Here is a 23,432-nt window from a genome sequence, read left to right as displayed (position 1 = left end):
TGTGGAAGGTTGGATGAGACTGGAGAAAAGAGGAAAGCATGTGGACAAAATATGATATGTAATTATAATTGAAAATGGCTGAAAGAGCAAAGCAATGCAAGTCAAGTGGAAGAAAGTCAAGATATTGCTGTATTCAAAAACCGGTTGAGAGATTGCAGATTAAATTTATGAACTCTGGCATTCAACCTAGATATGTTGTTGTTGAAGGCAGATTCCACAGAACAAAGGAGCTTAGCATGTTGACTTAGAAAGTATTCTTTCCTTTCCTTCCCTAGACACCAGAACCAGGGGTCAATCAATAAAACCAATTGGTGGGAGATTTAGGACAGACGAAAGGAGTGGGATTTCACTTAGCACATAATTAGTCTGTGAAATTCATTGTGACAGGATGGGGTGATAGCCACTAGTGTGGATGGCTTTAAAAGGGGTTAGGGCAAACTCATGGCAGATATAATGATGGCTATGCACCGCCTCTGCTTTCTGTGGTATCATGTCTCTGAATACTGGGGGGGGGGGGGAGGTGGTATGAGAGAAGTACACCTTTTTGTCCTTTTTGTGAGCTTTTCACACAGTGGCTAACCCACTATCTCTGGAAACACAATACTGGAGTAGATGAGTCTTTGACCTAATCCAGCAGGGCTTTTCATATATACTTGTGCTCAGCTACATTCAGGTCAGGCTTGGGAACAATGACACAAACCTAACAAGTATATATCTGTTGCTACTTGAAATCAAACAAAGTGTCAGTAGTTTGCAACACTCACTTTGCAGCACAAATGCAAAAGGGTATGAATGACTTTGTGGGGAAAAGGTCTTTAATAATGCTTTGAAACTACTGTAATCCCTAAAAAGCAAGATTACAGATGACAAGTGACAGACATGCCTTCACAGCCAAGGATTTCCCACACTGTCACTTAAAGCGGAGAATTAAGGAACATATGATGTGTTACACCAACACCTACAGAGAGTATTCCGAGACTCAGTCATGAGGGGAGATGCAATAATTTGCAATTACAATACCACAAAGTTATACAACAACTTTTCCCATCGGTAATGAAGAAATGTGCTCAGTATATTTCACTAAGCTAGATATCCATCTAAGACAAACTGTTTCTGTGCTGATCCTACTACCTTGAGCAAATACAGACATGCAGGAGTTTGGAAGCAAGCAAGCGCTTTCAGAATCCCAATTGGCACATCCCAGGATGATACCTAACCTTTTGTTCCAGAAGGATAGCCACACAGGTCTGTTGCAACAAAAACAAGAAATACTCCTGTAAGATGCCCTAAAGACTAACCAAGTTATTGTGACAGAAGCTTTTATGGACCTGTGCCCACTCTGTCAAGTGCTTGAAGTTGGTGCTGAGAGTTTACATTCTCAGTTGACAGATCTATTTGTATATGAATACATAATTCAAGAGGTGCAAACACTGTGTGGTCAGAACATCTTAAAATGTAAGAGATGTAATATGAGGTAATTGCCTCTGTTGATCTAGAGCAGGGGTGCTCACACTTTTTTGGCTCAAGAGCTACTTTGAAACCCAGCAAGGCCCGGAGATCTACCAGAGTTTTTTTTTACAATGTTCGCGCCATCATAACATATAACATTTATGTGTACAATGTATGTTGGTGTACCTTGAGCCCCACTGAGTATAACAGGACTTACTCCTGAGTAGACATGCCTAGGATTAGGCTGTGAGGCTGCAATCCTAGCCACACTTACCTGGGAGTAAGCCCCATTGAGTACAGTGGGCCTTTCTCCCGGCGTTTCCTCCCAGAGGCACCTGAAGGGGGGGGTCGGCACTCCGCGATCTACTCATTTTGCCTCGCGATCTACCGATAGATCGCGATCCACCTATTGAGCACCACTGATCTAGAGATTATTTTTGCCAGCTACCATTCAAACATACATTTCTATCTCACTAGTGAACAGTATACTGTCACCACCCACTGAGTGCTACATCTAAGAGGAATCGTGCAGGGATCTCTCCTAGCAGACAGAATAGCAGAACAAGTTTTTACCTAGAGCGTTTCTGTCACCAAGCAAAGGTTGAGATTATCAGTATGGTCTCGGCCATGCAAAATGCAGCTATGATCTCTAGGCACAAACACAATTTGGTAAATATAATCCGGCTGACAAAGGATGAACTGTCAGCCCCATGAACAAGCTGAACTTCATTTGCTGAGAAGCCGTTCTCCAACACTACACTGAGCTACCATCCTCCCATTCCAATGAACGTCAGAAAAAAATAAACAAATCAGATGAAGAATTCCTACAGAGATCAGGAGGAACAAATATGCACTGACACACCCCAAAAGCCTCGATCACAGATCTTGTATCTACATCCCAAAAAGCTCAGTCCAGGCAAACCATTGTTTCAGTCATTAGTATTATGAGCTGATTCCTTATGCTACCAGTAGTCTTGCCAACACTGTAGTATGCAATACTATTCATTTTCTATGCAAACTGTAATTCATTAATTTCTCAAAGAGTACCATCCTGACAAATGATGGATGGAAAGATTAATTTCCCACACAAAGATGGACAGCAAACCATCAGAGTATCCTCAGTAATACTCCAGCACATCTGATGAACAAATCTGTCAATTGTGGATGACAAAAGTATTTCAGAATTGGAAACAAGTACAGTAGTATCTTCACATTAATAGGTGCTTCTCAGTATACATTCATAGCCTATCTATAATAACCCTTCCTCAGTTCTTCCATCTAACTGTCTACCTGTGATACGCAGAGATCATCTGGACCCACAATTTGGCCCCTGAAAAAATTCCAACCACCCATGCCTGGAAAAGTCAATACAGGTGGAGCCTATTTATTCACGTTAGTTCCGTTCCATGACCTAGTGCGATTAACAAAAAACGTGTTGTGCTAAATTCCATAGAGTTATGCAAATACCTGCCACTTCCAGATGGAAGGAAACTAAGGCAGCTGTTATCAAGCCCCTCCGATCCACTCCTTTGCCTCCCCCTCCTTCTCCTTTCACAGGTGGGATGCTGAGTTTTTAAGAGTCCAGTCCTATGCGTTTCAACTCAGAAGTAAGACCCATTGTAGTCAATGGGTAGTCAAATGTAGTCATTGTAGTCAATGTAGTCAATGGACTTACTCCTGAGTAGACATGCCTAGGATTAGTATGTGAGGCTGCAATCCTAGCCACACTTACCTGGGAGTAAGCCCCATTGAATACAATGGGCCTTACTCCCGGCGTTTCCTCCCAGAGGCACCTGAAGGGGGGGTCGGCACTCCGCGGTCTACTCATTTTGCCTCACGATCTACCGGTAGATCGCAATCCACCTATTGAGCACCCCTGATGTACAGGATTAGCTAAATCAGCCTGGGTAGCATGTGTGGTATACACATCACTTTTCAACAATAAAAATATCCAAAACTGTTTACATAGCAAAAGAAGTGACAAGATGTTCCCTGTACCACTACAGAGCAATCCCAATTATTATTTATATTCCACCTTTCCCTTCCCAAGTAAGAGGGGCTCAGTTAACTCTATAGGCTTTTATGGGTCAGAGAAAGCAATTGAGATATTACAATGATTTTTTTTTTTGCTCTGGAGTTGGAAATTTCCTTGAGTAGCAAGCAACTCGGCTTTGAAAGCCCAAGTTGCAAGTTTGGTTCCAGAAAAAAAAAAAGCACTACTGTGAGAAGGGATAGGTCCCCACCCCTCTTTGCCTCACTTGCAACTATCCATAGATAAGTGTCAAATTGCACCTCTTTTTTCAACATCCTAGATTTTGTACTGAACAAAATCAAACAAATCCAGCTCTGAAAGCAGGGGTGCCCAAAACCTGGTCCGGGGGGCATGTGGCCCTTGGGGGCTCCAAATCTGGCCCCCCAGGGAGTCCCCAGTCTCCAAAGAATCTCTGGCCCTCCAGAGACTTGCTGGAGCCTGTACTGGCCCGACGCAACTTCTCTCAGCATGTTTGACCTCTCACCTGAGCTGTAGGATGAGGGCTCCCTCCACTACTTGCTGTTTCACATCTGTGATGCAGCAGTGGCAGCTAAGGAAAGGCTGGCCTTGCTTTGTGCAAGGACTTTTATAGGCCTTGAGCTACTGCAAGACCTTCATTCATTCATATAAGTTCCATCTCTAATATATTCATTTATGCAAATTTATTCAAATTTTAAATGTAAATTAATTATTTTTTTCCTGGCCCTTGACACAGTGTCAGATTGATGATGTGGCTCTCCTGCCAAAATGTTTGGACACCCCTGTTTTAAAGAAAGAGACTTATTAGTCTGATCCTAAACATGTTTTCCCAAAGTCCAATTCCAGTGAGAGCTATGCTTAGGAAAGTCAGCCAGTGTACCATCCTAACTCAGGCCACAATCCCATACATCCTTTTGCGGGAGTCAATACCACCAAAATCACAGGGACTTCCTTCTGAACAAACATGCATAAGATCATCATACTTAATGGTAACAGTTTAGCATTGCTAGACCAGCCTCACAAGCTTAGCCAGCCCCCTGATGAAAGTTTGTGGGAACAGTAAGAAATCTGGCACTGTAGTGTTGTGCTGCAACCCTCCTTGAGCAGCCTGCTCCAAATTTCTTTCAACTGCTTTGGAAGTGAAACTTCCGATATTTGGAGTTCTTCAGTTGACTATGAGGCCACACTTAACATCTCCCCAACCAAAACTACCGTAAGCTTTGGTTAAGGAGGAAGAATGCTCATTGACAGAAGACAATGCAAAGGGTCCTATCCAGACCAGGAAAAAGGAAGAGAGAGAGAGAGAGAGTTATGCCCCTAGCACTTCTATTTTCATACTAAATGGCATAGCAGGGGCACAGACTTTGTCTCTACTAGACTATTGAAACAAAGACACAACATGTGAGACACAGTCAAACAGTTCCATTGCCAATAATAAGCAACTCTGCATTCCAAGAAAAGTTAGACTAAATCTTCTCTTCAGACATTCAAATAAGATGACTTTTCTTTATCTCTTTGCTATCATCAGAACATGGCAGCTGCTGGAACACATAATGTACAAAATTTACATAATGTACACACGTTATGTAAATTAATATAATGGAAGTTGAGCATCATATACAAAGCAGACTGTTTAGATTAGATCAAATCTTACCTATCTATACTATACAAATCCAAGATTGTGTGACACTACAACACTACGTGTGACAGGTCTGCTGTTTCTTCATGGCTTCCAACTGCAATAAGGTCAAACTAGTTAGCAAAGCTGACTATTTAACAAAGCATGGCAATTTCTAGGACTGTAGGATAACACTAGGCCTGATCCTGCTTCCCTGAACTGTTCTGCAGGAAACACAAGCAGCCAAGAGAACAGCAAAGCAGAAGAGACTTTTTGCTTCCAGCCCCTGCTCCACTGTAGCTGGGCAAGGACAACCAACAAGGGTTAGGAGGAGGTCTATATAGAAATACAGTTAAACAAGAAAAGAAGTACAGCAGAATATTCCAGTTGTCAGCTGCTGGGCACTCTCTGCTTGAAAAGGTGGGATAAAAAAATCCTAAAATAAATACATGCAACTTCTACAACAGTGACTCAAATATGTTCTGCAAGTTGCGTTTTGCTACCAATCATTAAATGGCACCTTTACTAGGAAGTATTGCAAGTCCCCCTAAATGGGATACACTCTGTAAATAAACTGTGGTTAACATGGCATAACATTCTACATAGTATGTCACAGCCAAAAAAAGAACATATAGACAACACTGCATTTGTGTGCCTTCTTACCTGTGCTTCACTGATCATAGCATAAGTTGCTTCTGAATAGATTGTACTGTAAATCATGAGCAGAGGGGCTTACCTTGGAAACTGTGGAACCATCCCCCCCCCCACACACACACCCCTTCCTAATCAACATTAGCCTTATAATTTCTGTATAGGATTCCAAAGGGATGACTTGTTGTGCTGTTTTGGTTTGTGTAAGTTTCAGGAATGGGCTTGCAAGGCATCACAGACCTAAGCTGCCATCCTCTCCACACTTACCTGGGAGTAAGCCCCATTGACTCTAATGGGACTTACCTCTGAGTAGACATGCATAGGATTGGGCTTAGGCTGCAATCCTATCCAAACTTGCACCTGGGAGTAAGCCCCACTGACTGTAATGGGACTGACTTCTGAGGCATAGGCATAGGGTGGGCTCTGAGGCTGCCATCCTGTCAACACTTTCCTGGGAGTAAGCCCCATTGCCTATCATGGGACTGACTTCTGAGTAGACAGGCATAGGGTGGGCTCTGAGACAGCCATCCTGTCAACACTTTCCTGGGAGTAAGCCCCGCTGACTCTAATGGGACTTACTCCCGAGCAGTCAGGCACAGGATTGGGCTCCCGGCCGCTTCTTCCCCCGCAGCCTGCACAGCCGGGCCTTTCTCAAAGAGGGGCGAGGAGCACACTCACCGCCTCTTTCCTGCTCCCTCCTGGAGCGCTCCGTGGAAGCGGGGGCAGCACTAGCTCTTCGTCTCCAGGATACGCTAAGCCGTGAGGGGTTGACAGGCAACGGACAGCGGTGGGGAGCCGAGCAAGGCCACGATAACAACCTCCGGGCCGTGACACACGCACCACAAGATACGTTGCGTTTGAATTTCGTCGCCAAGACATAACCGGCTTCTGATTGGGCCAGCCCGGCAACGCCCACAGACACCCCTTCATCACCATTGGAGAATAACTATTTGATTGACAACCGCCAGTAAGACCCGCCCTTTTCCTCGGAGAGTCAGGGCTGCTGATTCTTCGCCTCCTGCATGACGTCAAGAGGAAGGGACGACGCCGGGCACGTCGTTTGGGCACGTTAACAGCCCAAAGCTTCATGCTGAGGGAGCGCCCGCTTTAATGACTCACGAAAACCCAGCCAATGGCAGTGCTCCGAGGGGTTGTGAGGGTTCTGAGGCTCGGATTGGGCGTTCGACTTGAGACCCCGCCTCCTGAAGAATCCCTGGAGAGGTGCAGGGCAGCCGCTGATGCAGCAGGCAGGGCTCTGACTGCCTCAGCCTGACGCCCCGCTGCACACACTTACCAGGGAGCACTGCCTCCCATTGAACTGAGTGGGACTGACTTCTGTGCGCAAGGGTTGTGCTGCGAGGGCACAATCCTGACTGGGTCTACTCTAATGGGAAGGAAGTCCCATTAGAGTCAGTGGGGCTTACTCCCAGGAAAGTGCGGATGGGTTTGGGCTGTGACCCTGTGTAACATGCAGGGTCCCAGACACAGCCGGGCAGTACTTGGAGAGGACTATGTTCCTCGCTGCACACTGATAACCGACTGAATATGGCTCAATCACAGCAGTAGATTTTGAGGGTTCTCAATGACAGACCAAAATAGATCACTCAGCCGTGCAAATAATGTGCTACTTGTGAAAAAGAAAAGGAAAAAAGATTTGGGGATGCAAGCCAATTCTTTTGATGCTGCAATTATTATTAACAGTATTTATATTCCAAATAAAATATATTCCAAATATTTATATGACAAACCTACCAGGGCTTTTGTGGCTGGATGAGTTCCAAACATAATTTGAAATGTTTCTCGAGTCTTAAAGGCACAGATTAAAGCACGTTGTAGGATCTGTTCCTAACGTTTCGCTTTTAGCTGTGGAAAGCTTCGTCAGAGTTACAAAGTATTTGTATCCTCACAACTGTTAGTTGGCCACCAACTTAACTGCCCATTCCTGCTTGAATTATTAAAGGTGTACTAAGGACCCAATCCTATCCAATTTTCCAGTGCTGGTGCAGCTGCGCCAATGGGGCATGCACTGCATCCTGTGGTGGGGAAGTAGTCTCAGAGGTCTCCTCAAGGGATGGGAACTTGTTTCCTTACCTCAGGGCTGCATTGTGCCTGCATCGGATTTGGAAAGTTGGCTAGGATTGGGCCCTAACTCTCTTCACCTGTTCATCATTGCTATGCAGGTTTTTCTTCAAAGTTTTTTATTCTACTGTATTTAAGTGCTGGAAGCCAGGCATTACTTAAGCTGAATCTTCTTTTTTGTTAATATTGTTTTTGTTATTATTTATGTTTAGTATTTATAGTAACAGTATTTAGATACCGCTTTTCAACAAAAATTATTGATTTATTATTATTCAGGGTGACCAGATGTCATACCGGCAGAAGGCACCCCAAAATGTAGGACATCCAAGAAAAATGTAGGATGTGACAAAATAAAAGCGGAAAAACACTCATATATGGATTTCATGTGGTTAATTTAATTATTAAATTTAAAACTATTACATATCATTTACATATCCTCTCCTCCCAGAGGAGGGTGGCCCTCAGATGCAGTCAGGAACCACGCCTAGAGTGGCTATAGGAACACAGCCGCTATCAATGCAGTTCCCCACTGATCTGAGGGCCACCTTTCTCTCGTCCCCTTTCTTTAAAGGGGAGAAGAGGGCAGCTCTCGGATATGTGCGGAACCACGCTCCTGCAGCCACTGTTGATGCAATTCTGGACCACACAGAAGAACTGGTAGCGGGGGGAGTGGGTTGTGGTGCTGCCCCCTCCAGCTCCTGGTATCCAGGATATTTATTTATTTATTACATTTTTATACCGCCCTTCCTCCAAAGAGCTCAGGGCGGTGTACACAACTGCTCCCCTCCTTTTGTCCTCACAACAACCCTGTCAGGTAGGTGAGGCTGAGAGAAAGTGACTGGCCCAAGGTCACCCCCCCCCCATGTCACTGCCCAGTCTGTTGCAGCTGTGTGGACAAAGGGAGAGCAATGCACTGCTCCTGGAGAGCCCTACCCCTTCACCTTTAGGTCACCTGACTGCTTGTTTCCACCAGGCCATATTTTCAAACAAACAGGCTGAGCAGAGCATGCTGGAAGCAGAGTTCTACACCTAGTATATTTCACCTAACTAGCCTGTTTGTTTAAAGATTTTGTCCAGCAGGGAGAAGCAGGTGGTGAATCTAACGATAGGGAGGTGGGAAGTTTCTCTGCCTCTTTCATGCCCATTCAGGCATCATGTTTTGATCGCTCTCTTGGAAAGGGAGAGATCAAATCACAATTACCGCAGTCCTACTGCTTTTTCCAGCACCACTACAGCGAGCATTTGGAGCAACAGCAGTGGAGGAAGAGGTGGTTTTTGGCCACTGCTTTGATCTTCCTCTTGCTTGATCTATGCAAGCAGGAAGAAGATTGGAGCACACAGTGAAGCTACCAGGTGGATTGCAGGCACAGGAGATGGCAGGCAGGCGCAGAGTGCAGTACACCCAAGGCGGGGGGGGGGGGTTCGCCCCCCCCAGCCAGCAGTTTGCCCCCCCTAGAATTTTTTCCAAACCTCTTTTTGTCTAATCTGGCATCAGTTGGGGATGATTTGAAGCCCTTTTTGCAACTTTTTTTGTGCACAGCAGGAAAGAGGGCTTGGTGCTTCTGGCAGGGATGGGGGGAGAGAGAGAGAGCTAGAGAGAGAGAGTGCATATGTGTAGATTGAGTAAAACAGGGTCCTGGAGGGCTCTTTGGAAGTTATGACCTCTGGTCACCCTGCCCCTATCCAGAGCACTTGGAGAGAGGGAGAGATTTCTAGTACTGGCGGGGGTGGGGAGGGTGCTATTTCTTCTTCTGTGGAACATGCTAATTACTACAAGGTATTGCTGTGGAGGGTCAGGAAGAAACGTTTCTGTTTAGAGAAATCATGGTTTGGTTTTTGCCTTTCATATATATTTTTAAAATTAATGGCTGCTGCTTGGGGACTGGGGAGACCCTTTTTCTGGTGAAGAAAGCACGGAAAGCATTTGAGCTAAAGAGAACCAAGAACTTAAGTGTGGAAAAGGTTCTAAGCAGGGGCGGATCCCGGGGAGGCCATGGGTGCTTATCCCCCCCCCCCACCTGTCCTGCCAGCAGGGAAGGGCACCCACTGGGATGGAGAGCAAAATCGGGTGTCAGGAAAACACCTACTGGGTGGGTACCAGAGTAATTTGTTGGAATGGGAGCCCGGGTCTACCCACCAAGCAAATAGTCACAGAGGCTATAAACTCAATCTGGAGTCCAGGTCTTCAAGTTCAGCAAATAGACACAGAGGCCTGAGGGAGGACATGATTGAGACATACAAAATTATGCAGGGTATGGATGGAGTGGATAGAGGGAGATACACTTTTCCCTGTCACTTAACACCAGAACCAGTGGACATCCACTAAAATTGAGTGTTGAGAGAGTTAGGACAGATAAAAGAAAATATTTCTTTACTCATTGTGTAATTAGTCTGTGGAACTCTGTGCCATAGGAAGTGGTGATAGCAACTTACCTCGATGCCTTTAAGATTGGACAAATTTCTGGAGGATTGGACAAATTTCTGGAGGAAAAGTCCATCATGGATTACGAGTCATGATAGGTATGTGCAAGCTCCTGGTTTTTGAAGTAGACTATCTCAGAATGCCAGATGCAGGGGAGGGCACCAGGATGCAGGTTTTGTCTTGCTGTCTTTTGTGCTCCCTGAAGCATTTGATGGGCCACTGCGAGATACAGGAAGCTGGACTGAATGGGCCAGTGGCTTGATCCAGCAGGGCTCTTCCTATGTTCTTATGTAGGCTATAAGCTCAATTGGGAGCCCAGGTCTACCTAAGCAAGTAGACCTGGACTCCAAGTCTAAGCGGGAACCCAACTCTACCTGAGCAGCAAATACCCACAGAGGCTATAAGCTCAATCAGGAACCCAGGTATACCCAGCAAGAAGACCTGCGCTCCAAGTCCAGGTGGGAGCCGAGGTCTACCCACCCAGCAAATAGCCACAGAGGCTATAAGCTCAATCAGGAGTCCTGACTGGTAGACCTGGACTCCAAGTCCAGACAGGAGCCCAGATCTACCTGCCTAGTTGACCTGAGCTCTAAAGGTAGTGTTCATGGTCTCCCCCTATACAGACACTGAATCCACCCCTGATTCTAAGGAGATTCAACTCTCAGAAAGATAGGAGAATTCAGCTCTACTAGGTAGATTCAATCATTCAAATCTTCTGTACTTTGCTTTTCAAAGTAATGAATATTGTAAAAAACTAATGATCCAATGGCACTACTGTATCTGACTTGCATATCTTTCCTCTTGCTTTTATGTAAAGGAAATAAATTTTAGTTTAGTACATATCAATGCATCAGCAATGTGTCATTGGCTAATGAAAGGCTTTCAATACAAGCAAATACTAACTGCATCGCAGTGATATGTTTTACTTTTGCAGGGATACAAGCCTGTGTATTGTGCTGGTGTGTAAAATGAAAAGATATGTTGCATGTTATTTCTATGTAGACTAATACGTTTTACATTGCATACAAAGATGCATTTATTCTATGCAAATTACTGTTACATTGCTTTACAGATAATGTATGTTTCAATAACCCCCCCCCCCAAAATATTTTCTCTTCATGAAGTTTGGGGGAGTTACAAGTCTTTGATGTTTCTCCGTGCTTATCCCTTCATTTTGCACACCAGTATAGATACCCAACATAATTGCCCCCCCTGAAAAAATAGTCATCCCCCCACCTCTAGAATCCTGGCTACAGGCCTGAGTACACCCCTCTTCAGTTTGCCATTTCCTACAGCCTGCTGTTCAGCCTACAGCTGACCTGGCCCTGACCAGACCGTGAACATTTGCGTTCTGAACTTAAGACCACATGTTACTGCTGCTCGTGTCTGTTCCTTGTGACTCTCTCAATGTTTGTCTTTCCATTTGCAGCTGTCCAACAACAGATGTGGGCACAGGATCTTCCACACATCCAGCAGTGCAGACCACAGAGGAAGCCCATACTATACCTTGCAGCACTGAACAGTGTAATTTCAGCTGTTCCTGTGTAGGGTTGCTGCCCTACTTGTTCCACACAGCCTGTGTTAGTTTGCAAACTCAGTGACAGACAGTGATGTACCTGGTGCAGCCAGACCTTACTGACACCAGCTAATCTGTCTCTCATATAGCTTGTAAAGACACAAAAGCCCTTCTAGAATGAGATGATTGGCAAACCCACTTGTCTGTTTCACTTTCAAATGCTGCTCTATCTCTGATGCTTTCCAGTAAAAGCTTTTACTTTGTCACAATGGTTAGTTTGTTAGCTGATGGGGATACCCTATCGGCTAACACTCTCTACCCTAGGTTTTTTTCTTCTTTTTTACCTCAACTGGCCCCAGGATGGGACCCTGCAGGGCAGAGAGGTGTGGCCTGCCTTCTACCAGCACTCAGGATTTGCATTTTCTCTGCTCCCTTGCACCTCAGGCTCTAGCGGGAGGAAGAGGAAGGAGACTCCTTAAGGCTCTCTAGCAGTCTGGCCACTGCTGCCATGATGAATGAGCCAGGTATACTGGTTTTGTGGTTCTTCCAAGCCCATTTTAGTGAGAAAGCATGTTGCAGATTTGAAACTGAACCTTCCTTGCACAAACCTGTACTGCTTCTATTCCAGTTTCTGTAGCCAAGCTCTGTGTTCCTGATGTTCTTCTTTTCTCTGGTCTGTCGTAGTTAAAAAGTATTCCTTGTGTGTGTTTCTGGGGCAGAGCAATCCAAACCCCTCCCCCCAAGCCAGTGCAAGTCCCTTGTGCTAGCTCCTGAGAGTCGTAAATGTGCCATAAAGCACATTTGCAGTTACTCAGGAGCAGGCTAGGCCAGCGCAAGGACATGTGCTGGCTTAGCAGCTCAGTGACCTGCACCTGGAGAAGGTTTGTGCCGGCCCCAGGCACACCAGCACAGGGGGCTGGAGAGAGTGGCAGAAGGGTGGAACGGAGGGAGGGAGTGGGTTTTGCGGGGGGCGAGGGGGGATGGCCCGGGAGGTGGATTGGGCCTGGGAGAGCAGTGGGATTGGCCATGGCAATATAGGCCAGAGCCTAACCCCCTCCCTGGCCTGACCAATGTTACATTGTAATTTATGTATTTTATAACTTTTAAGTATTGTTAGCCACTTTGGGTGCCTTTCAGGAAGAAAGGTGAACTACAAATCCAATTATTATTAATAATAATAATAATAATAATACATGGGCCTGCAAAATCGGGAGGGGGATCTGAGTAGCCCAATAGGTGGGCTGGTGCACAACACAGCATAAGGGGAACAAAATCCCCTAATTATGAGTTGTGCCCCAGTTTGCACCTATCTTGCATTCCAGCACAAATTAGGATTGCACCCTTAGTGTCATAAGGGGACATGAACACTTAGTGCTGGTATTCCTGGCTGCATTTTATCCTTTAGCTGCTTGTGCTACAATAACTGCTAGAACAGAAGGTGCCATGACATGGCAACAGAAGGTGCCATTATGTCAGATGGGGTGTGTATGTGGTATGCTGGTATATGGGGCAGCTCCTCTTTGCCGCACATAATTAATTGACTCATGCCATGCTGTGCCTATATGAGAATGTTGCATCCCAAAGCTGGAGGTATTACTTGACATGCTAGGGGAGCGGTTGACATGACTTAAGCTCTCTGAGGTTACTGAAACTCTTCTTTATTCCTCCCCTCCCCTCTTGTGAAGGAATAGTACAGAATGCAGACTATAATTAAGACAATGATACTAGGCGAGTGGCTTAACCTAAGTCTAGAATTGCACTTAACCCATTTCTGCCCAGCCCACAGGTGTATGCATTTGATCCCTGTTGCATATATGCTATGTTGGGCAGAAATGGCTTAGTATGTAGAAAACCAATTAGAAGTTTAAGTAATTCATTGTTGAGATATTTCTTAGCTGACTGCCTATTATTTGAACATGGCCAAGTATTCAATGAAATCAAGCATGCCCTTGTGTGAGTAGCAATCTAACCACCTATTCTGCATTATGGAGTCACATGATTGTGCTAATGGAAGAAGTGAGGACCCTTAATCCCCATTCTTGTAAGACAGAGGAACAAACACACACACACACGCATAGCAAATTGCCAGCATCCAGGGTTAGCAGTGTCCAACAGCTTCATGGTCTTGGCAGTAGCTGTTGCTACCTGCCCCTATTTCTTGGTGGTGATAAATTGGGCCCCTCAGTAGAAATGAAACATGTAGTCTGACACCATAATTGCTAAAACTTCTGGGATAGACTGGAGTTTGGATGTTATTGTTTAATAATTAATATTATAAATATTTGACAGCAATTTGAGTAGTGAACTGACCAAGATTTTTTTGCTTAGAACAATCAAAGACCATCCCTACAAGCTATGAATATAAATTGTTCTTCAAGATTATAGAAAACATTTTGTGGGGTGGGGGGGGAATCAATCGTATACAGAAGTTTGATGTGTCTACCACCAAAAATTCTTGCCATGCATCTCAGTCCCCTCTTCCCCTCCACAATGTAGACCACAGGAGGTCTGGTCTAGAGGGTTGAGCCTCCATTTGCCTGAAGAGAACATCCGAAGGTCGCCAGTTCGAGGCTACCAGCACCATGTGACCTTGACAAGCTGAGCCGAGTTATTCCATCTGCTCTGAGCGTGGGAGGATGGACGCCAGAATGTGTGACCAGATCAAGAAAGAAACATCTGAATGCTGTGGTTTCTTGAAAGATAGAACCTTTCAAATTGTAAAAATCCCTACGGGGATTTAAATTTGCCTGCCTATGTAAACCGCCTTGAATAAAGCCCGAGGAGAAATCTGAGGACCAAGAAAGGTGCTATAGAAATACCTGTATTATTATTATTATTATTATTATTATTATTATTATTATTATTATTATTATTATTATTAGTATGTCTAGTAATAAAGCACGTTGCAACTTGCTCCTGAAGATTCCATTCCACTTCCCACAAAGTTGCTCCTCAACAAGTTGACGCAGCAGCTATCAGTGGCCTTCTGGGCATGGGGAGAGTAAGGACTGTGGAAGAAGGTTTCAACTTGTTCCAGGCAGAGTTATCCAAACTCCTCACGAAACAATGAGAGAAAGGGACCATAAAGATAGAATGAGAAGGCACAAGCCAAGTCAAGTTTGTGTATCACAGTACTCCTTCAGTTCCTCCACACCCAGCTGGAGGAGATAAGAAACTTTCAATGCCCTTTCTCTAGTCTGCAAAAACAATAATTCGCCTGCAAACTATGCTCAGAAGCTTCTGTTCCCAATTCTTTCACATGTCGGAGGAGAACATGTGCAGTTTTGGTAATATGTCTGAATGCAGCCATAGCGGATGAGATAGGCTGGATTTTCAAGCCCTGACATAGCTGGAAGAGCCTGTTTGAGAGGAATCATGATAGAATTTATTCAAGAAAGATTGTGCAGAGAACGTTGTGCAGAGGATATATAGAAGAGGCTCTGACAGAAAGAACTCCAAAGCCAGTACCTACATGACAGAAACAGATATTTATAGAGCCACAGCTGTCTAATATGGCTGGCTACAGATGGTGAAGTCCAAACAGCAGGGTTTCTGCTACATATTGTTGACTAGCAAACTATAGAGTTGCTAATATAAAGTTGTTACTGTTGTATTAGGATGTTATTTTGTTATAGTGTGTATCCTTGTCTGGGTTTCACAGACATTACCACCAAACTGACCTCCTTCCCTGCGATAGGCTTGCAAACACTCCAGCCAGTGCCACAAGAAGACATCACTGGGGGGTCACACGGGGACAACCTGCACACTCCCCAGACAATAGAGAACACTCTTTGGTTGCTGCCACCTCTGAGGTGCTACTTCTAGGTTCATTGGGAGGTGGCAAGAACAGCCCCCCCCCTTAAATGATGATGTGCCAGCCTCTGCTCCTCCCACTCTCCAGCGTTCTAGCTCAGCATTCTCCTTCCACCCACATTTTCTCTTCCTTTCTCTCCCCCGCTTCATTTTCCAAACTGGTTAGTGGAAAGGGGAACAGAAGCAGTAGAGACAAGTAGAGGAGAGATAAAGACTTCCCTCACCAATCTGCTGCCTGAAGTGATGACTTTAGTTGGACTGGTGAATGTTCTGGCCTGCCAGCTGCCCCCTTTTGTGAGGAAATGGAAGACAGTCCCCAACAACGCAGTTCCAGGCAGCTTGAAGGAGGAGGACCAGGATACGGCCGTAACCTCCTCTCTTCTGGGACTCTGAGGCCATAGATGGACGCCCGTGAAGTCCTCTTTTTCCTTTTTTCCTTTTTGTCCTGTTGACCATGCCCAAACTGTGCTCTGGAGGAGGTGGGTCCCTGTTGCCTCAGGCTGCACCCCAGCCCCACCGTTTCGCAATTCTACTTCAGTTCATCCCAAATTGACACATGAAACAAGGGGGAAAGTGATGCAATGTTTTAAGTTAACGGATGAACTGTTAATATATTGACATTCAAGACTTATTGCTAAGTGTTTTGTATTTATTATTTATTTTAAAAATGCACACCCCACCTTTCCCATGCTGAAGAACATGCCCAAGGCAGCTCACAAAGCTCAATAAAAAAAATTATAATAAACAATAACCAAAATAATCAATAAAAGCAATAAAAAGCAGTTGGGGGACCAAACAAATCACCACATATCGGGGGCAGTCACCAACCCATCACCCAAACTCCCAACAAAACAAAAAACAATTTGAGCCCTTGCCAAAAAGCCATGAGGAAGCATGCTTGATTTTCCCTTTTTCTAATCTGTTTTAAACCACATTGCTGGGTAGTTGGTCACCCTGACTCATTATTGACTGTTTAACAAATGTAATAAAGCCAAATCTGTATTATTACACTCATTAAGCATGTTTACATCAATCATATGCTTCCTCATTGGTGGAGTAATCATAATTCACCTGTGAACAACTTTAGTTCATGATTTATCTCTGTAGAGGCTTACCGCAAAGAGTCTGGGGGCATTGGGAATGGTGCAGAATGTGGCATGGGGGTACTGCAGGGGGAGGGAGATCCCTCCAACAGGTTTCTTTCGCAAGCAAACAGTCATTTCATTTGTGCAAGTTTGGATCCAACCCATAGGAAAAATGTGCCTGGTTACCATTGATCAAGAGAAATTCAACCCTCTGGAATTTTTGTTCGACATTTAAGACATTTTGTCTATATCAATAAGAATTTCCAAAAGCTCAAAAATAGCAACAAGGATGATTGCAAGGGTTTGTTTTCAGATTTTTTTTTTCAAGAACCAGTGAGGCCATAATAGAAAAATAGGACCTAGTTCAATGGGTCTTACTTCTGAGTAGATATACATAGGAATGTGCTCCTAGTGTTTCATCAATATGTGTTTCAACAAGTATCACTATATCGTTACTACTGATTCCTACATCTACTATTACCGAGGAGGCTTTGATTTCTATAGTGCTCCTGACTCTTTCATCCTCTAGAGATATTAAGCTTTATTCTGAACATATTAATGGAACGGCTAGCGGATTTGGGGTACAAGGACATCAGTCGGCCCTCCAGCCAATGATCCTATGAATAACTTGGCATGAATAACCTGGCACAGTCAAGTCTGAACTGTGAAGAATGCATGAGATGATGCTCCTTTGATTCCTTTGACAAATGGGAAACTACAGTACGCAGAGCCCTTTGGGAAAAGGGAGCCATTTATTCATTTGTTTTTATGTAAACCACTTTGTGAACTGTTTAAAAGCAGTCCTGTATATATGAACAAGAACAACAATCACAGCAAAGTTTTGACATATTTTCAAAACTCAGAAGTTGAGTTCAAAACTCAGAAGAAACTCTCAAATGGCTGATGCCCCATTCAGACTGGGCCAACAGGAGCCATGGCAGTAACTGACAAATGGCAGGGATATCAAGGCCCTTATAGATTTCCTGCCCCTATAGATTTCAGTCTTTTAAATGTGCATGGCAAGTTGCCTGTATTATTTAGGGGAAATTGTCCTGTAGAGCAGAGTTTCTCAAACTGTGGGTCGGGGATCACAAGCCAGTTTCAGGTGGGTCCCCATTCATTTCAATATTTTATTTTTAATATATTACACTTGATGCTACCATGGTACATGACTGCATCTGGGGAAATGTGACAGACCTGTACTTTTAACAAGCTACTATGTATATTCTTTTAACAATGATAGTCAATGGAACTTACTCTTGGGTAAGTGTGGTTAGGATTGCAGCCTAGGATTTTAAAAATTTTTCCTGCTTGATGATGTCACCATTCTTGATGATAATGACATAATGATAATACCATAAGTTTCAAATGAGTACTCTGTCTTATTTGACATTCAAAATCTTCACCTAGAATGACGGTATCTGTAGAATCACTTCCTTCTATACAAGACTGACTCTACTTTTTGTCTTTCTACCATAAGGCACGTTTGCAGGCAGTAGTGCCAGCCCAGCACTGAAGCTGGCTCAGTGTGAGCCCACGCTGGAACAGTGACAGTTGGAGGCTGGCAGTCTGCTGCTCAGCGCTTGCTCAGAGTGCCGGGCGGTGGGGAGGTAAGTTGGGGTGGAGAGAGGCAGGAAGAAGGTGTTCTAGGGTGGGTGGAGGGCGGGAGGAAGGCATGGTGGGGAAGGAGTGGGGCAGGAGGGGGTGTGAGCTTCACTGCTTCCAGAGCCCTGTGTCAGGCCTTGTGGCCCAACATGAGGCATCCTTCTCTGCGCTGGCTACATAGCTGATGCAGAATCAAGTAGCCCCATTGTGAGGCTGCTTCTCTTACTTGGGGGAAGGGAACCAATGTCCCCTTCCTCTGAGGAGCCAACACCGGCCAACTGCCTGGTTGCACTCAGGATGCTACAGCAGCCATTTTGGTACCATGGCAGCCCTGCACACCAGGCAGCACTGGATTGGGCTGTAAGTCTTACTGAACACAATGGGCTTACTTCTGTGTAAAATAAATAACAATTTTCAAATATCTCTAGTGACAGAGAATCCTAGGGGGACATCCTTTTCCTTGGGGGTCACACTTGGATGAAACCAAAGGTTAAGTGCAATCAAGTCACCCAGGTTACAAACTCCTAATTTATAGCTCATCAATTACTCTGACGCTCCAAGTTGGCTCTCATTACATCCTGCAAAGAGTTAATTCACCATTTTGATAATTTCAAAATCAAAAACACAACTTGCACAATCAATACACATTCCCTTACTTATGTTGTCACAAGCAACTCCTTTAGAGAAAGATGTCCTACATTAGATTAATATTAGATACAGAAATTAGGGTGCACAATCATCCTTGCAAGCAAGTACACACCTTTAGATATGTGACACACCTATTTAAGAGACTTTTGTAACAATAGTCACTTGCAATGTGAGAGGCAGAAAAGTGTGGGCCTTGTTAGGTAGAAGAATGCTTTAGATTTGACTGTACTTATTAACAATAATTTCATCACAGTTCTACCCAAATATCAGTTTGGCATATCCTTACTCCAGTATATAAACATACATATTTGCAAAACCCTAGAAATTGCACCTATTAGATGCTGTGATAACCATAAGCATATTTCAACCAATACTTTGTGGAATTTTAATTTAGTGCACTGTATATAATTGCAAAGTACAAATTAGAGTTGACTTTTGAAATACACTTATCCACGTGGATGTATCAATCATTCAGTTGCTCTGCAGCATTGGACAATCATTAGTTACCATTAGTTGTAATTGTGGGCCATCTGTGAACTATAGTTCTGATGGAGAGAGGGAATACCTGAAATGTTCATTGTATCACTCATCAATAGTGGTAGCTATTATACCTTTTAGAACAGGGATCTCCAAAACCCGGCCCGGGGGCCAGATGCAGCCAGCTGTGAGCCTCTATCTGGCCTGCAGTCAGCCTCTTGTCCCCCGAAAGCCTCTGGCCCACTTGACTGAACATGATTGGAGCTGTGCTCTGGTTGCATCTGAAGGGTGTTCTAAGGGCCAGAGAAGTTGAATGAATGAGCCCATTCATTCGTTCATTTATTCACTCATCTTTTTTTTTCTCTTAAATTTTATTGTTTTGCATAAACAGAACAAAAACAAACAAAACAAGAACAAAAGAATATAACCATCGATACGTGGTTATGAATTGCTTTAATAAAAGGGGGGAGGAGAAATATTTATACATATACATGACCAGAGTATCTACATATCAACACTTCATGCGGTTTATGTTATTATGTCAAGGAATGGCTTCCAGATATCCTCATATAAATCCATACGCAGTTGATGTCGATAGGCCATTAGCTCGAATACTGATAAATGTAAAATATCATTCGTCCATTGGGCATATGTAGGTGGGCATCTCTCCTTCCAATGAAGTAATATAAGTCTTTTTGCTACCGTGAGGGCACAGAGAATCCACTTCAATTGTCCAGGTATGAGTCTCCAGATAACGAGTAATTAGGAATTACATACATATCTGTAAAAATTAAAGGTTGCTGTAGCACTATCTTTATAATATTAATTATTTCATCCCAAAAGCTTACAATAACAGGACATGACCACAACGTATGTGTAAGTGTAGCATTCAAACATCTCCAACATCTAGGTTCCTTACTAAGTCCTTTAAGAAGTAGCCTCTGTGGTGTCCAATATATTCTAAAAAGTATTTTTTGCTGTATTAGGCATAATTAAAGATCTCTAGATATTGCCTGTATATTCTTAAGTGCCACAGCCCATTGCTCACACAGGATAGGACATTCCAATTCAGAGTTCCATTTAATTCGAAGTAAATGTGTATCAAACTTAGTACACGACATTAGATATTTATAAAAAAAATATTACTGGCTTCTTCATATCAACAGACTGCATAAGTACATCTAGAAGTGGGGGAGTTTGTGAAGCAGATAATGCAGATAATGCGCTGCCCCTCCCTACCCAGCAGCCAGCCCGTCCCCTCAGGCCACGTGGCCATGATAGCCTGGACTGTGGAACCCTCAAAGACCTGCGCATCGTGGACGCTGCCTGGGTACTTCGCCATCACGCTGGTGAAGAGGCCCTGTGTGTCACAGGTCGCCTGGATGTTCAGGGAGTGCTGGTGGTGGCGATTCCTGTACATGCCAGGTGCCTCTGAGGGTGTGAGGATCCCGATGTGGGTGGCATCCACTGCAGAGATGACATTGGGAAACCCAGCCACTGCATAGAATCCCTCCCGCAACCTACGCAGCTCTGCCTAGGTGCTGGGGAAGGAGCTGAATCAGGGGATGTGCAGGAGCAGGGCATCCAGGAAGGCATCCACGCAGTGGCTGGCAGAGGACTGCGACGTGCTGTGACGGTGGGCGACATCCCCCTGGAAGCTCCCTATTCCCAGGTAGTGCAAGGCCATAAGGACCTTCTGGGGAACAGGGATGCTCCTCTGAGAGCGGACACGGGACTGCAGCCGGGGCCTCAGGAGTGGTCACAACTTCTCCACTGCTCCCCTGTCCAGGCGGTAGGCTGCAATGCATGCCACATCGACCAGTGGCAGCGCATGGATTCGGGGCTGCCAGATCCAGGCATGGGGGTGTCGCTCCCTCTCCTCCTGGTCCATCACATACATGACCAGGAGGGGCAGGTACATGAGGGGGTCGTGCAGGAACGGAGGTGGGGCTGCCCATGGGAGGATGGCAACGCCAGGCAGAGGATCACGCCACTGACCTGGGGAGGGGGCAAGAGGTCAGGTGCCAGGCCATGGGATCATGCAACCCACCCCCCCATCTATCAGCAGCCACCACCCAGGCACCTGTGCCCAGTCTGCACCCACACCGCCAGGCCTGGACTGCCCATGGCCCCCCCCCCGCCCCCTTGTCCCAGCACCAACCACGAGCTGCTGCCTGGTCTGGAGGGTGCTGCTGACCGTGGACCTACTGTGGCTGCCCACCTCCGTGCTCCATGGCCACCCCGAGTGCTGGTCAGGCCAAAATGGAGAGGAAATGGGTAGCCAAGGTGCGTGCCCTGCACCGGACCCGAGGACCCCCACCGTGGCACCCACAGTATGTCAGGGGCGCGCGCACCCTGTGCCAGATGTCACCGCCCTCCACATGCCTGGGTGTGCACACTCACCACCGGATGCCTCCCCACTGCTTGTGCTTCCCCTGCTGACAGCAGACACGATGGTGGCACAGGCCCCGTGGTGATTGGCAAGGGCACATTCCTGGCATTCCAGGGGGCCGCTGCCCCTCTGTGCGGGGTGGATGGTGTGTCCTGCTGCATGCCCTCCTTGCTGTCTGGCCAGCAGGCCTGCACAGGGGCCTCACTGGCCTGGACTGCATGGCCTCCCAGGGCAGCCGGGGGGGGGGCCCAGCCCCCACCCAGTCGCCAGCGGGGCTCCTCAGAATGGGATGGGGAGGGCCACCAAGCTGCCAATTGGACAAATGCAGAGCTTAGGCTGCTGCATGGGCTGGGAGCAGCGAATGCGAATTACAGGACTGGGGCACCTTCCATATGAGGAAAGGCTACGGCATTTGGGCCTCTTCAGCCTAGAAAAGAGACACCTGAGGGGGGACATGATTGAGACATATGACAAAATTATGCAGGGGATGGACAGAGTGGATAGGGAGATGTTCTTTACACTCTCACATAACACCAGATCCAGGGGACATCCACTAAAATTGAGTGTTGGGAGGGTTAGGAGAGACAAAAGAAAATATTTCTTTACTCAGCGTGTGGTTGGTCTGTGGAACTCCTTGCCACAGGATGTGGTGATGGCGTCTAGCCTGGATGCCTTTAAAAGGGGATTGGACAAGTTTCTGGAGGAAAAATCCATTACAGGGTACAAGCCATGATGTGTATGCGCAACCTCCTGATTTTTAGAAATGGGTTATGTCAGAATGCCAGATGCAAGGGAGGGCACCAGGATGAGGTCTCTTGTTATCTGGTGTGCTCCCTGGGGCATTTGGTGGGCCGCTGTGAGATACAGGAAGCTGGACTAGATGGGCCTATGCCTGATCCAGTGGGGCTGTTCTTATGTTAATGCCGAGGTAGCAATGGGTTGGGGCAAGGGGACCCGAGCCACGGAAATGCGGAAGCACTTCTTGGAGGATGTGGCAGACTCTGTCAAAGCCCTGGGCGTGGACGACCGCACTGCCAATGAACCAGTCCCTCCATGGGTCCAGTGCAGCTATCAGGAATGCAGTTAGCACCGGTGCTGATGTGGCGGTGGCCGTGACAGCGTCCCTGGGAAAGGAACCCCATTGGCAGCTTTTCCGTCCCCTCCTGCGCAAGGAACTGTTGAAAGGACATGTCACTGACACTGCTGCAGGTGGGTCCTCAGGTGTGGGGCCTCCCAGGGAGAGCTGGCAGCCTCGGCCCTTCCCCCCAACCTATTCCCCGTGTGTCCATCCTTCCTTTACAGGTCAGCCGCAGCGGCCACCTGTGCCCAACCGGCCCACCTCAGCACCAGGACCATCCGGTCATGCAGCCTCCCCCCTGCCTGGCACCAGTGTAATGGGCACCTCTGCTACCGAGCCACAATGCACCCCTTCATCCCCATCATCAGGTATCACCGGGGGCTCTGGGGCAGCACTGTATGGGTGCAGAGGGTGGTGCCAGGGCATGCAGGGCCTGACCCCTCCTTGTCCATTCCTGACCTGCAGATGCATCCTCCCCCCAGGGGCATGTGGAGGCCCCTGCCCTCATGGAGATTGACTGCCCATGGCTGCTGGTTGCCCCCATGGACGCAGCCAAGGCAGGCCCCGTCACCCAAGCGGAGGAGGGGG

General features: G+C 46.1%; 1 protein-coding gene across 1 annotated transcript in view; it reads right to left on the bottom strand.

Annotated features, from left to right (window-relative positions):
* Positions 1-6,471, bottom strand: part of TTK (TTK protein kinase) — a 50,172-nt gene extending 43,701 nt beyond the window's left edge. The window contains exon 1 of the mRNA XM_066609767.1: positions 6,408-6,471. The gene's annotated coding sequence lies outside the window, so the exon portion shown is untranslated. The remainder of the gene's footprint in view (positions 1-6,407) is intronic.
* Positions 6,472-23,432: the final 16,961 nt, after the last annotated feature.

This window comes from Tiliqua scincoides, chromosome 1 (assembly GCF_035046505.1).
Source record: "Tiliqua scincoides isolate rTilSci1 chromosome 1, rTilSci1.hap2, whole genome shotgun sequence".
In the NCBI taxonomy this organism is placed as follows: Eukaryota; Metazoa; Chordata; class Lepidosauria; order Squamata; family Scincidae; genus Tiliqua; species Tiliqua scincoides.
The sequence above is the reverse complement of the archived record's forward strand: the minus strand, read 5'-3'. Positions and strand labels throughout refer to the sequence as shown.